This window comes from Lissotriton vulgaris, chromosome 8 (genome assembly GCF_964263255.1).
Source record: "Lissotriton vulgaris chromosome 8, aLisVul1.2, whole genome shotgun sequence".
Classification (NCBI taxonomy): Eukaryota; Metazoa; Chordata; class Amphibia; order Caudata; family Salamandridae; genus Lissotriton; species Lissotriton vulgaris.
The window spans coordinates 1247971075-1247987557 of NC_141696.1; positions in this window are offsets into that span (position 1 = coordinate 1247971075).

Here is a 16483-nt window from a genome sequence, read left to right on the forward strand (position 1 = left end):
ATGTTTATATGGCTCCCCTGGCTAAGATTGTTCAACAATTCGGCTTCGAGATAGTCTCGTACGCCGACGATACACAGCTGCTGTTTCCAATTGGTTCTAATTCCACTGATGAGACACTATGTTTCTTGGGTGGATTGTTAGCAATCTCGGACTGGATGAGGAAGCATTGTCTCTAGCTCAATCCGGGTAAAACGGAGCTTATGCTCCTGGGTAGAGCCGCTCACTCCTTGTCATCTGACTGGTGGCCCTCCCAGTTGGGTGAAGCCCTCATTCCATCATCCTCAGTAAAGAGCTTGGGAATCCAACTGGATTATAAACTCACCATGAAAGATAACATCAAGAACATCTCCGGAGCGTGCTACTATAGCCTGCGTCTACTACGCAGAATACTTCCCTATCTGCCACTAGAACACCGCAGAACAGTAGTCCAGGCAATGGTCGTGAGTCGGCTCGACTAGGGGAACGCGTTGTTGGCTGAAGTAGGTGAGACAACATTAACTAAACTTCAGGTGATCCAAAATATTGCTGCAAGGATAGTTCTAAATTGCCCCCCTGGATCTCCATCTCTTCCCCTACTCAAAGAACTGCACTGGCTCCAAGTGAAAAAAAGATCTTTCTTCAAGATCTGCTGTCTTTCCTTTAAAGCACTCAAGGGGTGGGGGCCCCGCTAGCTCCAAAACAAGCTCTCCAAGAAGGTATCCAAATGCAATCTAAGATCTAACTCTTTGGCCCTCTTGAAGGTCCCACGTATCCGGTTAAGTCGTACAGGTGGTAGAGCTTTTTCATACATTACTCCCAAATACTGGAATTCGCTACCAGAGGCCTCGCGTAAATCTACATCCTACTTGACTTTTAGGAAACAATTAAAAACTTTCCTGTTTTAACCCGGTTTTTCCCCCCCGAGTAATTCCTATTTCAACCTGATTCATGTTACCCCCTCGGTAAGCGCTGAGATGCCCCCGGGTGAGTCACGCGCTATATAAGTGTCCATAACATAACTTGTGGTTGATGGTGTCACAATGTGGGACAGAGGTCTAATAAATTCCAGGTACATTATGCCCTGGTCCCGAATATTAAGTAGTTCTTTTCTGATATTCAGAAATATTGAGTCTATGCTCCCAAAGGGTTTGAACTCTACTGATATTCATCGAGGACACCATTTGATTCCTGATATAATGAAAGTTGCTATTGTAGAGAGAGGGGTGGGTGAATAATATTCCTAGTGGTGAAAGACAACAGTGCAGTGACAGCCACACTAGCCACTTTTTCATTCTAAAGACCTAGGATGAGGAAGACATTTGGAAGAACATCAAGATTTTTCTGAAGTCAGTGTAGGGTTTTTGGTTGAGGGGACAAGAACCCTTCTCAAGCAACAATGACAATCCCCGTCAGGGAGAACCACAAAGGTCCTTAAACTAATCTGTGCTTAACCCTCTGGTAGTTTGGCACAAAAGCAGTCAAGCTAAACTTGGAGGCAATGTGTTAAGCATTTACGCAGCACACAAACAGTAACAAAGTGAAACCACAACACCAGAAAACTCCCACACCAATTTAGGAATATAGAGAATTTCTTAATAAGAAAAATGGAACCACAAGGACACAAATCCAATCACTTGAACCAGAGTCATGAATTGTTAAATGTTTTTAGTGAAAAATAGCGCCTAAAATATCAACGGGCCAACTGCAGGCATCAAGTCGCGCAAAACCAGGAAAAGTCTAAAGTTATGGCTTGGTTCGGATAGGACAAGTGGATCGGGCGGGTCTCGGCTTACCATTGGACTTGAAAGAAATTTCAAAGATAAATGTCTGAGAAGGTAAAGTTCAGCGGGGCAAGGCAGCCGGCCGTGTTTGAGGAGGAGGTGTTGTCGTCAGGGAGCCACTGGATGAAGTCATGGTAAAGATTTCTACATTTGGACTTTGTCACTTTTTTGGAAGTTGTATATCAGTGGAATGAAAATGCAGGCTGTATTAGAAAAGCGCTCCACAAAGCTCATACCCTTCCAAAGAGGACCCACTGATCAGGATTTGCTGCTGGGGAGAACAGCATAGCGGGAGCTACAGAAAAATCAGGGAAACTAGCGATGCACCTCAGGTGATCAGTGAGCAGATAGGTTCCTGTCTCTTGTAGGTTCTCAGATCACTTTATAGCTGAAATATTTTCCCAAGTTTTGGAGTTTGGCTGTTTGGGCACCTTTATCACCACTTCCAAGGGCCCACTACTGGGTGGGCACCACTTGGAGGCAGGACTCCCTTCAGGCAGGGATCAGGTACGGGTTCAAGGTGGTTGAAGCGTTTTAAATTCCTGTAGCTCCGAAGAGGAGGCCAGCCAACTGGCAATTGGCGTCACTCTGGTAGTCTTGGGATCAAGCAGCAATCCTCTGAGGGTCCTCTGAGGGTACAAGACAGTCTTCAAGCAGCAGGACAGTCTTTTGGAGGTACTCCGCAGATCTAAGTGTTAACTGAAGAGTTGGTCTGAGGGTTCAATATTTATACCTGGTGCCAGCCTTTGAAGTGGGAGAAACTTCTAGACTTCCCCTAACATCCGGCTCTGGAATTTCCTTTCTCCTCTGCTCAGGCTCCAATAGATCTATGGTGACAAAGTACTGGTGTGAAGTTTGTTGTGAGTGTGTCGGAGGCAGCTCCTTTGAAACGTAAGAGGGGAAGGACACAGCACCGTCCCTCCCACCCTGCCAATATCTACTCGACCTTTGTCTCACTGTCTTGGAGGAATACACAAAAGGCCAACTACCAAATGTTGACAGTCATGTGACCCATAACACAGGCTGCAGGCACCAACTGGCTAGGACAAGAAAATGCCAAGTGGCATTTCCAGAATTGTGACTTAAAATCTGACTTTACCATTGAAGGAGATTTTAAATTACAACTCATTTGAGTCCAAACATGACTTTTCTACCTGTTTCCAATCAAAGGTTAGCACTTATCAAATGCTATAAGGTAACCCAATGTTGTCCTACAGGAGAGGTAGATCTCACAGCAGTAAAAAAACGAATTTAGGAGTTTTTCACTACCAGGACATACAAAACAAAACGTAAAAGTACATGTCCAGCTTGTTAATTACTCTGCACCCTGCCCTTTGGGCTGTTTAGTGCCTATGTTAGGGGTGACTTAAATGTTTTGAAAAGGGTCGTTTAGACCTGGTAAAACTCAAATTGACAGGGTGCAATGGAAGGCCTGAGCCATGCTTTAAAGGGCTACTTAAGTGGGTAGCACAATACGTTTTGCAGACCCACTAGCAGCACTTAATTTACAGGCCTTTGATACATGTTGTACCACTTTACTAGGTATTTAAGAGTAAATTAAATGCGCCAATCCGGTAGAGGACAATTGTACCATGTTTTCAGAAGTTAGCACAAGTACTTGTTAGCAGGGTAAAGTGCACTAAGGGCAACAAAAACGAATTTGAGCAAGAGGAATGGGAGAAGGAAAAATGTTTGTGGGAAGATCACATCATAGGTTCTTAGATCTAACAGCCAGTGACTGGTGAGAGATTATAAAATGGTGTAGCCCAGGCAGGTATTATTGAGCACAGGTAATCAACTCAAGGACTGGTGGAAGAGATGCTCTCTTAGAGCCGTGATTTTGTTGGTGAGGAAGGAAAGAAGCTTGTAGAATAGCTCATTTGACTAGGGGTTGCCGTGTCCTCATAGGGTTGAAAAAATATTTAGTTCAATTATCTACCTCTGTAGTCCATCCATTGAAGTATTTTTCCGGTTGTATGACAGAAGCATGCATGGCTAACCCACATGTGCCTCTACCATGCAGCCTGAGCCACAAATGCATCTTAACCACAAATTCATTTACCACGCAAGGGCCAGTTTCGGTTCCCAGTCAAGGTAGAAACATATTTGTCTGGATTTAGAACAATGGTGGCTATGATACAAGTTTGCACATCTATAACAACTTCACAAAGGGGCAGGCCTGGTTCTAGCAGGTGGGCCAGGTCCACCTAAACATGACCTTTGGCCCCCCAGTCAGCAGGAGAGGCCATGAGTATGACCAAACATTGTGATGCCTTTTTACTTTGTTTATATTAATCATCAATCTGGGGTAGTGTTGTCACCGCTATTTGTTGTAGTTTTAAGCGTGCACAGGCATGGACAGGATACTAAATAGAGCTAGGAATACAATTGTATGTACACATTTGTACCATGAGTTTTCAGTCTGTTTTTACTATATTTAGTAGTCCAGAATCTTTGCAGCTCTAGAATCCATTTAAAAGTGTTTTCCATTTATATTTGATGTTTACAGATAAGGGCTAAGAATTCTTGCTTTAGGTAACTTTGCACCAACTGGGACATTAAAATACCGGTGGTGCCAGTAAAAAATTGGCCAGGTGGAAACCCTAGTCAGGTGTAATTAAGGACCCTCTAGAACACATTTTAAAGTGCATTGTTTTTATAAATACTGTTCTAAGTATGCACTGTAAAGGGGGAAAATGCTGACTTTGTGTGATTTTCTCTATTTTTCCACTGGCTGAGACATTAAAATATTAATGTCTGAAGAAAACGGCAATGTGGCAACCGTACCTCATGCCGGAGGCAAGATGCAGTTAGGTGGTGTGTAAGGGGTAGTGGGGACAGGGTATTACCGGTCGATGATGCAGTGAGGGATAAAAATGTGATTTTTCTTACACGAGGAGTGACGGACATATTGATATATTGTGTTAGCATGATGTATCTATATGTCCTCTTTGCTTAATATGCACACAACATAACCCATATATGGTTTAGCCGGTAGGAAAATGTTTATTTTTTTTGTTTGTTCCATACTAATAGAGTAGGCCGAGAACCATACAGACGCCATCTTCTTTCCTTTGTGTCAGAACACAAGCTGGGATCACGTGTCACTTTCCAGTAGTTGTCAAGTCCCAGTTTATTTGAGTTACTGAGAGCAGCTGAAAGTAAACTGTTTTCCCTCTGACCGGGGAATCAAGGTTGCATCTGGCTTTAGGTGTGATAAGCGCATTCCTGGAGGCGCCGTGCCTACACTCCAGGGCACTTGGACGAAAAGGAGTCACCCCTCCTGGCCTTTCCAGTAATCAATAGTAAAGCTTTGAACCAATCATGTGTGTCATATATGGTCCTTCCTTGGGGCCCAATGGCCGAGTGGTGTTTTTCCATTTACGGTGACTTCATGTGTTGAACTGAAAGAATATGTTTGGTTTTGACTGTGAGCCAACAGTCTTCTCCGAACACCTGATGGGTGAGGTTTGGAGTGGCTCCTCTATAAGTATTTTGCTTATTAAATGATTGACCCTTCTTCACTGCCAACTGACTTGTTATTTGGTAATGGTATTGGGGCTATGTGGTAGGTATAGCCCTTTATGTTATTTTTACTTTACATCAGTAGCAGGTGCAGTGGCACCAGAGCCCAGACATGTGAGCGTCCTTTTGCACCTCAATTATCTAACATAACGTGTATTTGTGAAATTCACGCTCACCCAAGGATATCTTGGCACTGAATAACAGATGTTTAATGTTAGTCAACTGAATGGTACTCATTTTATTGACTTCAGAAGGATGAAAGGCTGAGAGGGCCCGCTGGGACTTGAACCTGTGACCACGAGGTCGAACACAGGTCCCTACAGTGGACGCATTAGTTCCCCAGACCCGGCTGTGTCGGCGTGTGGATTCTGAAGGTTTTTATTAATAATTTTAGTCTGTGTATGATGCACACAGTAATATACTGTGGGATGTGGCATACTTATAATATTCTCATAGTGACAGTGCATGCCTTATTGCATAAACAGACACAAGAGAATCATAAATGTCCGACCATTAGCTAAGAAAAATGTGGAATTATCCTCTTCAGATGAACACAATTTTTCCTGTAAAACTAAGAAAAACGATTAATGATCTCCTTTCATATGACATCAGCACTCTAATACAAGAGGTATCTAAAACAGAAATTTTTCAACGTTCTGTTATTGTATTAGTCATGTTTTATTATGGCTTTATTATAACTTCAGTGTTGTCAATTATTGTGATGTTATAAGGGTTACGGTCATGTGACATCACTACGTAGGGAGATTGAGGGTCAAATGTCAATTCTTGTGATGTCATTAAGATCAAGGATGTGTGATGTCATTGCCGCTACCGCTTAGCATTTTGGTGAATCGATGTCCGTTTTATACTCTAGGGTTAGTAGTCTACCTTCAGAATTGTTATAAATTGGGTCCGCATCGGCCCACCCAAACGCACCCTAGGCCCACCCAGATAAAAATCCCTGGAACCGGGCCTGCAAAGTGGTACAGTAAATTGGATACTCTATATACGATATTTGAAGGTGCTCACTTGTCAGCATTGTGGAGCCATGTGGAAAACACCTTTACCTTAGAAATATGATCAGATTTGTCAGGCATAGGATTGCAACTTTTGCTGATTGTGAATTTCAGGAGTTTAAGCTCTACTTACCTCAAAGTGAATGTCCCTTTGCAACACCCTTTTCTATAGTATAATTGAAAAAGTTACTTATCTTCAGTAACAATATATTTGTTAGAAACATAGGTTAGTTATAGAGTACTTACCTTAGAATTACCCCCAGGCATCAGACTGAATCCAGGGAATTTTTTCGTCACCAGTGTCCCTGCACGTCGAAAGGTGGCATCGGTCAGCTCCATGTTAGTCGTTGGCATTGTGGTCGCCGGGATGACGTCACGGCAGCTACTTAGACGCAGCCCTCACATGCTGACGTCAGTTATGTACACAACTTTCCAAGCCAGAAGTGCAGAGCCAATGCAAGACACTGACCACTTGTGCACAAAACTAGGGCCCTGAAAGGAAATCCTTAACCCTAGAAGTCAGTTCGCAGAACGGGGAGGCTGGGTGGGGCGGTAAGGAATCTATAACTAACCTATGTTTCTTACAGATATATTTTTACCGAAGGTAACAAACTTCTTCATCTGAAAGAAACAGTTAGTTATAGATTCTTTACCTTAGAATAGACATACCAGCAATACCAGCCCCGGAGGTGGGTCTGCGAACCAAGTTCACACCAGAAAGTCCTGGAGAACAGAACGGCCAAAACAGCTGTCTCTCCGGACTTGGCTGTCCAGGCAGTAGTGTTTAGTGAACGTGTGCAGAGATGCCCACATAGCTGCCTGAAAGATGCCACTAAGGGGGACTCCTCGTCCCAAAGCAGTAGTAGCTGCCGTTGCCCTGGTGGAATGGGCACGCAGCCCCATTGGAGGCTCCCTCTTTACCAAGGAATAGCAAGCCTTAGTGCACAAAATGACCCAGCTAGAGATGGTCAGTTTGTGCATGGCCTGACCTTTCTTGGTGCCCACGTAGCCAACAAAGAGCTGATCAATCCTCTCGGAATTGCTTGGTGCGATCCAAATAAAATTAATGTGCACATTTAGCGTCCAGGCGGTGGAGCCTCTTTTCTTCCTTAGAAGGATGCAGAGGCGGAAAGAAGGTGGGCAAAGTGATGGTTTGACCAATATGAAAAGTAGTAACCACCTTGGGAAGAAAGGAAGCTCTGGTTCTCAGGACAACCCTGTCCGGATGAACAGCCAGAAGGGGAGGCTTTGAAGAAAGAGCTTGTAGCTCACTCCCCCCGCGAGCAGAGGTGATGGCAACCAGAAAAGCAGTCTTTAGGGTATGAAGTCTAAGAGGACAGTGATGAAGCGGCTCAAATGAAGCGCACATAAGGTAAGTAAGAACCAAGTTCAAGTCACACTGAGGCATTACGAATGGAACAGGAGGAAAAAGATGAGTAATGCCCTTAAGAAAGCGATTTGCAACAGGGGACTTGAAAAGAGAAATCTGATCAGGAAGCCTAAGAAAGGTTGCAATGGCAGAGAGGTAGCCCTTAAGAGTGCCTAGAGCATATCCCTGCTGGGCCAAAGAAAGAAGGAACAAGAGAACCTGAGAAAGAGGGGCAGAAAGGGGATCTACAGCCTTTTCTGCGCACCATGCCACAAATGTGTTCCATCTACAGACGTATACCATCTTAGTGGAGGGACGCCTGGCAGCCAAGATAACATCACAGACTTCGGGAGGCAGGTCAAATGAAGTCTGCTGCTGCTCATTCTCCACCCAAGGAAGTGGCGGCTGGACATGTTCGGGAGGAGGACTGTCCCCTGCTGCTGCAACAGAAGATCCTCCCGAAGAGGCAGTCTGATCGGAGGATCGATGACCATGTGTAGCAGCTCAAGATACCAGACTCTTCGTGCCCAATTTTGAGCCACAAGAATGACTTGGGCCCAGTCGCGCTTTATCTTCTTCAGCACTCTGGGCAGAAGTGGTATAGTCGGAAAGGCGTATAGAAGAGTGCAACTCCACTCGCGACGAAAAGTGTTGCCTACTGAGTGCCGCCTTGGAAATTAAAAACACACAGAATTGCTGACATTGAGAGTTATCTTTGGTGGCGAATAGATCTAACCAAGGCTCTCCCCACTGGTGAAAGAGACCTTGTACCACCTCAGAGTGAAGACGCCATTGGTGATCCATCATGCACCTGTGGCTGAGTTTGTCCGCTCTGGCGTTCAGGGACCCTGCCAGGTGTTGAACCACCAGGGATATGCCCTGATGTTCCAGCCATGTACAGAGACAGAGAGCCTCTTGACATAGGGTCTACTACTCCACCCCACCTTGTTTGTTGCAGTACCACATGGCAGTGGTTTTGTCCATGAACACCTGCACTACTCTTCCCCGGACAGAGGAAAGGAATGCTTTGAGTGCAAAACGAATCGCCCGAAGCTTCTGAAATTTGACGTGGAGCCCAGACTCCGCTGGAGACCAGAGACCTCTGATCTCCGCCTCCCCCGTGTGGCTGCCCCATCCTAGAAGAGATGCATTGGTCACCACTATGAACTCTGGTTGGGGAAGGAAGAGGGAGAGTGATATGCCGTCTACCCAATCCTGGTTAGTTAGCCATTGGAAAGCAGTGCCCTCCGAGATCTGGACGCAGTTGGACAGGTTCCCTTTCTGTGTGCCTTCACTCACTTTGGTTCATCTCTTTTCCCCTCCCTCCCCTTTTCATACAGGGGAACTGCGTACTCTCTTTTTGGTCTAGTATTCCCTTGATGTTGTGCCCACTGGAACTTCAGGTACCACTGTAGAGCCCACATATACCATCTGGCATGGTCCACCAGCAGGATGCAGGAGGCCATCGGAATCGCTGTTCGGGAGGCTAGACCCGAAACTGCATCGTGTCCTGAACTGCTCCGATGAAGAGGAGCTTCTGAGAGGGAGTCAGGTGTGACTACGGTACGTTGATGGAGAACCCCAGCGAATGCAGGAGGTCGGCTGTAGTCTGGAGGTGGGAGACGACAGCCTGGGGCGAGCCTGCCTTCAACAGCCAGTCATTGAGATAAGAGAAGATTAGAACCCCTAATCTGCGCAGATGAGCTGCCACCACCGCCATCACTTTCGTGAACACTCGAGGGGCCCTGGTAAGGTCGAAGGGGAGCACAGAAAACTGAAAATGATCGTGACCTACCGTGAACCATAGGTAACGCCTGTGGGCCGGCAGGATGGGAATGTGAAAAAGGCATCCTGCAAGTCCAATACTAACATCCAGCCTCCAGGGTCGAGGGCAGACAGGACCTGAGCTAGTGTCATCATTTTGAACTTCTCTCTTTCGGAGGAACTGGTTGATGTTCCTGAGATCCAAGATAGGGCGCAGTCCTTTGTCCTTCTTGGGTACCAGAAAGTAGTGGAAGTAGCAACCGCAACCTACTTCTGGGGCAGGAACTCTTTTGATGGCTTTCTTGGCCAAGAGAGCCATACCTTCCTGTTGAAGAAGGGCCAGATGATCCACCGACATGCAATGGTGCTGAGGTGGCATGGGTGGAGGGGTAGTCTCGAAAGGGAGGGAGTAGCCCCTTCAGACTATATGCAAAACCCACCTGTCCGACGTAATGTTGCACCAGTGGGGGAGGTGATGGCAACTCCTGCCACCCACTGGCGATTGGTGGCCCTGAAAGGTCAGACTAGGAGGGTTTGGAGGCTGCTGCAGAGGTGGCTGTGGTGGACTGGCCTGCCTGCTGGCCCCCAGAACCCCGGCGGTGGTTCCCACGTCCCAGGCCACGCAGGGGCTGAACAGCTTACGCTGGCCTGTGGCTTTGTGCAGGACTTGGCAGGGCATCCTTCCAGTAGCCACGAAATGGGTGAAAAGCAGACTGCGCAGGGCGGGTGGTGGAGAGCCCCAAGGACTTGGCCGTAGCGCGAGAGTCCTTAACTCACTCTAGCGCGTTGTCTGCCTTGTCGCCGAACAGGTGACGGCCATCAAAAGGCATGTCAACCTCAGCCAGGCGTAGTGTCAAAGGGCTACCAACATGGAAATCGTCCTGCCTAGCGAGTCACAGGTATCCAGCCCCCAGCAAATAGTAAACTTTGCTGCGTCTCTTCCCTGGGCAACTGCACAGGAGAGTACAGCCCGGGCCTCCTCCGGGCACTGGGGCAGCACTTGCTCCACCGTATCCTACACGGAGTGGGTGTAACGGTTGAAGCACCTCTGTCAGGAGGTTAGTCCTGACTGCCACCGTAGGGGGCACGAGGTGGAGAGCCTCGCAGCCCTATGCAACACCACGGCATAAGACGCTCCCTCCTCCGCAGCCACAGTAGGAGGAGACAACATGCCACGGTCTGGTGAGGTATCCAGACCACTGGCTTCCCCCACTTCTTCCTCACCCTCCTCTGGCTGCCAATCTGGTCTCAAAGAGCCAGGGTAGAACAGGGACGGGCACAAAAGTAACCGCCAGTCGAAGCCGGCCCAGCTCCTTGTCTACATCAGGGTGAAGGCTGGGGTTGATGCTGGCTGGGGACACAACCCGCGTCGGCTGCGGACGTGGTGGTATTAGAAACGGCCCCGGAGGAAGTGTAATCAGGTCAACCAGCGATGCTCCGGATCCAGGCCTGGATCCCAGGGGGCGCTGTGGTTCTGGGGCCAAAGCTGCCGGCGTCAAAGGCCCAGGGCCCCCAGCCGAGTCCGTGGGACCCGAATGCAGGCTGCCGGAGTCGGGCTGCCCAAAGAAGGCATGCATTGCTTTGTAAAAAGCTCAAAGCTGGGCCGTGGTCGCTCCGGGTCCCGGGAGAGAGGGATACTCTGAGTCGACCCTTGCGGCTCCGCATGTGGAGTCGCGGAAGGGGCATCACCGCATCCCTTGTCGCGTCAGCCAACCGACGGGGAGAAGTGGAAGAGCGACTGTGCTTCTTCGACTTCTTGTGCTTCGACTTACTTGAAGAGTGCAAAGACTTTGAAGAAGACTGGTGGTGGTGGCTCCGTGTCCGGTCCCTAAACCTCCAACGCGACCGGGAACTCGAACGGCACAGAGCAGACTGCCGGGCCTAGAGAAGCTTTTGGGACTGCTCCCGCAAAGACTTCGGATTCATGGTCCGGCAGTCGGAGCACGACTTGGGGTCGTGGTCAAGCTCCAAACAAAACAGGCCCATGTGATGTGGATCCATCACCGACATCAGTCGGCTACAGGTACCACAAGCCCTGAAACCGGGCATCCATGACATGCACCAGGAGTCAAAGACTCAAAATCGACGTTGACAAAAGTCGGTAAAAAGTCCGTCAAAAAGTGACTGGAGGTACCGCTCTCTACGGATCTGCACTGGCTGTCGTGGAAAAGATAGCACTGATGTCAGTATGCGAGGGTGGTGTCTAAGTAGCTACTGCAACTTCATCCCGGCGACCACGAGCTGACCAACGCCCCCTTTCGATGCGCAGGGGTACTGCTGATGAAAAAATTCTCCGGATCCAGTCTGATACCTCGAGGTAATTCTAAAGTAAGTAATCTATAACAAACTGTTTCTTTCAGATAGGTACATATATGTACAAACACATCCACACACTTGCCTTTCTTACAGCTTATTACAGTTATGCAGTATAGTAGCAATGTTATTGGAGGTAAGGGATTAAGATCGGCCAACTGAGCAGTGCTTATTTAAGTCACTATAGAGTCTAGAACCGGGGTCTCCAACCGGTCGATCGCGAGCTACCGGTAGCTCGCGGAGACCCCAGGAGTAGCTTGTGTAGCCCTTCAGTAGTATTTGGTGGTATTTTAGGCTATTAGCCTTTCCGCTCCATTTGCCCGCCCTCACCCAAACCAGCCGCTCGGATTGGAGCTAAGCTGGGGTGGGGGCGGGCGAAGAGGATGACGCTCCTCTCCTGGAGCTGCAGACACCTCACGTGAGAGTCTGACTCTTGTGACGTCATTGTGTACTGAAAACGCGCTGGCATCGCACTGTCTGCCATTGTGCGACGGGTGCCAGTACGGAGCAGTAGGAGACGTCCACCGCCAGAAGCAGCCAGGAGACGTGCCTTCCAACCCCAGGAGACGTGCCTTCCACCGCAGGTATGCTCAATGGTGCAATTAGGTGTCCCGTGGGAGGGATGGCTGACAAGGCGTCAGAGAGCGCTGGTGGAACAGAGGGCAGAAAGGCACAAAAAATGAGTGGAACAGAGGGCAGAAGGGCACAAAAAACAAGTGGAACAGAGGGCAGAAAGGCACAAAAAACAAGTGGAACAGAGGGCAGAAAGGCACAAAAAATGAAGGAAAAACAAGTGGAACGGAGGGCAGAAAGGCACAAAAACTAGTGGAACAGAGTGCAGAAGGGCACAAAAAACTAGTGGAACAGAGTGCAGAAGGGCACAAAAAACGAAGCAAAAACGAGTAGAACAGAGGGCAGAATGGCACAAAAACGAGTGGAACAGAGGGCAGAAAGGCACAAAAAACGAGTGGAACAGAGGGCAGAAGGGCACAAAAAACAAGGGGGAAACGAGTAGAATAGAGGGCAGAAGGGCACAAAAAACGAAGCAAAAACGAGTGGAGCAGAGGGCAGAAAGGCACAAAAAAAAGGGAAAAACGAGGGCAGAAGGGCACAGAAAACAAAGCAAAAGCGAGTGGAACAGAGGGCAGAAAGGCACCAAAACGAGTGGAACATAGGGCAGAAAGGCACAAAAAACGAGTGGAACAGAGGGCAGGAGGGCACAAAAAATGAAGCAAAAACGAGTGGAACAGAGGGCAGAAAGGCACAAAAGAGGGGAAAACGAGTGGAACAGAGGGCAGAAAGGCACAAAAAACGAGGGAAAACGAGTGGAACAGACGGCAGAAAGGTACAAAAAAGAAGTGGAACAGAGGGCAGAAGGGCACAAAAAACGAGTGGAACAGAGGGCAGAAGGGCACAGAAAACATAGCAAAAACGAGTGGAACAGAGGGCAGAAAGGCACCAAAAATGAGTGGAACAGAGGACAGAAAGGCACAAAAAATGAGTGGAACAGAGGGCAGAAGGGAACAAAAAACAAGGGGAAAACGAGTGGAACAGAGGGCAGAAGGGCACAAAAAACAAAGTAAAAACGAGTGAAACAGAGGGCAGAAAGGCACAAAATATGAGGGAAGAACGAGTGGAACAGAGGGCAGAAAGGCACAAAAAACGAAGAAAAAACGAGTGGAACGGTTGGCATAAAGGCACAAAAAACAAGTGGAACAGAGGGCAGAAGGGCACAAAAAACGAGTGGAACAGAGGGCAGAATGGCAAAGAAAACAAAGCAAAAACAAGTGGAACAGAGGGCAGAAGGGCACAAAAAACGAGTGGAACAGAGGGCAGAAGGGCACAGAAAACAAAGCAAAAACGAGTGGAACAGAGGGCAGAAAGGCACCAAAAACGAGTGGAACAGAGGACAGAAAGGCACAAAAAATGAGTGGAACAGAGGGCAGAAGGGAACAAAAAACAAGGGGAAAACGAGTGGAACAGAGGGCAGAAGGGCACAAAAAACAAAGCAAAAATGAGTGGAACAGAGGGCAGAAAGGCACAAAAAAATAAGGGGACCAGAGGGCAGAAAAACAAGGTCTTAATTTTGGACCTATTAATTGAAATGTCTTGAAGCGTCACAAATCCAAAGTAATTCCTTTTGTTGTTCTAGGGAACTCTTAAGTCAGGCCTGTCTTGAGTATTTTGTTCAAACCACAGTATGGGCTCTAATGAAATTAGGCTTAAGGTCAATAAAACTGGTTGTGGGGGGTCTCTCGCAAAAATGCGCGAGTTGCTTCGGGTTCAGTAGTTCACGATGATTTTCACTGGCCAGAAGTAGCTCTGACTACACAAAAGGTTGGAGAACCCTGGTCTAGAAGAAAGAAGGGCTGAGTTGGCAACAAACAAAATTTAAACCTGTAATACCATAGTTGCCCTTGGTTAATCACAATAGGACAATGACCACTGAGATACCTTATCAGGTGTATCTGTTGGGCAAGTGTATCTATTGTTAAGCTGGCTTTTGGGTTAAGGCACCTTATGATCTGTGTGCTTTCTCCATCTCCTAGTATAAAGCCTCCAATATATTATTCAAGTTGTTAATGAACTTGCGAAAGATGTCTGTTTGTAATATATTTAAGTCAGGGGGTGCTACAAGGGACTTATTTAGAACAGATTTGAAATCATTAATGAGTTGTACATATGTAACGCACTCTCGTGTATCCACAGGATAACTATCTTATATCGACTGTAACAAATATATTGATGGAAGGCAAAAGGAACACATAGAGCGAGAATTGTATTCAGTGTTCAAATTTTACACTGCACCAAAAATTTCGGAAATTATTCTACACGTGAATTCTGTTAAACAGCCATAGCCTGTACTTTTTAATCCAAGTTGAAGCTCCGTGTTGGACATCTTTGCCACACGTCACCGCTGTTTCCGCACTTAGATGGGACATTCTTGCCACATGCCACTGCTGTTTCCGTGCTTATAATAGATCCACTTGAGGATTCAAGGGAGTTTTTCCTGCATAGAAAAACACCGTCCTGATGATGGTCTATCTGACGACTGCTACTTAGACCGAAACGTCAACACTCCATCATCTCCTGTCACGTTGCTTTGTCACCAATTCGCAACCTTTTTTTATTAATTAATTTTGGTTGTGTCTTTGAATATCTGGAGTTGATGTTTTCAGTTATGAACTGTAGTGAAAAATTGTATTGACCTCTGTTCATGACCTTTTTGCTTTACTTCATTTATATTTGTCTCCCTTCTTTTGTTACAGTATATATATAAAAAAAATTTTGAACACTGAATACAATTCTCGCTCTATGTGTTCCTTTTGCCTTCCATCAATATATTTGTTACAGTCGATATAAGATAGTTATCCTGTGGATACACGAGAGTGCGTTACATATGTACAACTCATTAATGATTTCAAATCTGTTCTAAATAAGTCCCTTGTAGCACCCCCTGACTTAAATTACTTTGTGCCCAAGCCTACAAGGGTTTATTGGGTTTCCCCTGCCTTTAACAGTGTTTGTAATATATGGCACACAAGTTTGAATAATCCACATATATCTTGGAGGATAAATCAATCTGCTGCAGAGCACTGCTTGTAACCGGTCAATCACATTTTCAATCTGAGAACAGGATCGCACAGTCATCTAGGAAGCTGTTTGGGACAGTAGTGGTGGAAAAGGAGGACCAGTAAAGAGGGAAGGAGAGGGGCACGTTTGAGGGAAAGATGAGGGAGCTTAGTGGATATTGTAGCTTATCAGTAGCAGCAGTAAAACACAATGGGGTAACCAAGTAACCCTTAGAACCTGGGCAGCAGTAACAAAATATAACAATGGTTCTGTCGGGTGCGTATTATCTCGTCAAATTTTGCTGACTATTCAACCAATTGTGCATTTCCAAACAGATTTTTTCAAAGAATAAATCACAAGAAATGCAAAACCAAACCGACTAGGGTGTGACAAGAGATCACTGAGCACCGAATGTCACAATTCTTTTACATATGATGCACCACCATGTATGTTGACAGCCATGTATAAATACCAAAATAATGCTATTTATAAATGAAGCAATTTAAATAAAATATCTCTTGTCATACCCTAGTTGGTTTGGTTTTGCATTTCTTGTGATTAATTCTTTGAAAAAATCTGTTTGGAAATGAACAATTGGCTGAATAGTCAGCAACATTTGAAGGGATAATACGCACCCGACAGAACCATTGTTATATTTTGTTATCAGCAGCAGCATCACTGGACTGATAGATCTTTCTGGGTGGTTGGGCAGAGAATGTTCTTCCTTTGTTGATAGGGAGGATTTCACTTACATTTCCATAATATTACCACACATGGTGCCTGCAGCAAGCACACATACTTGCAGTTATCTATGCCTCAAAGAGCAGTCAGTCTTTCTTTGAAAGTTAAGAGTTGCTTGATTTATAAATGTGGTCCACAATCTTTAGGTCTGGCCTTACACAAAACCCTTTGGTTTTACTAAAATCATATGTATAACATACTTACTTAAATGGGCTTTCAACCATCTCTCTTTATCAATTGGTCTGTTGTGTCATTTCTGCCCACTTCAGCATACAGCATGGGGCAATAGGTCAGCCTACTTCAGCCACTGGTTAACTTCACTTTAAGTGACTGTATTTTGCTCTTTCACAATTAGCACATCTGTACACAAGTAGGTTGCTTAAGTGCCAGTGTTTTTGCTGTTTTTACTTTAGTGTTGCCTT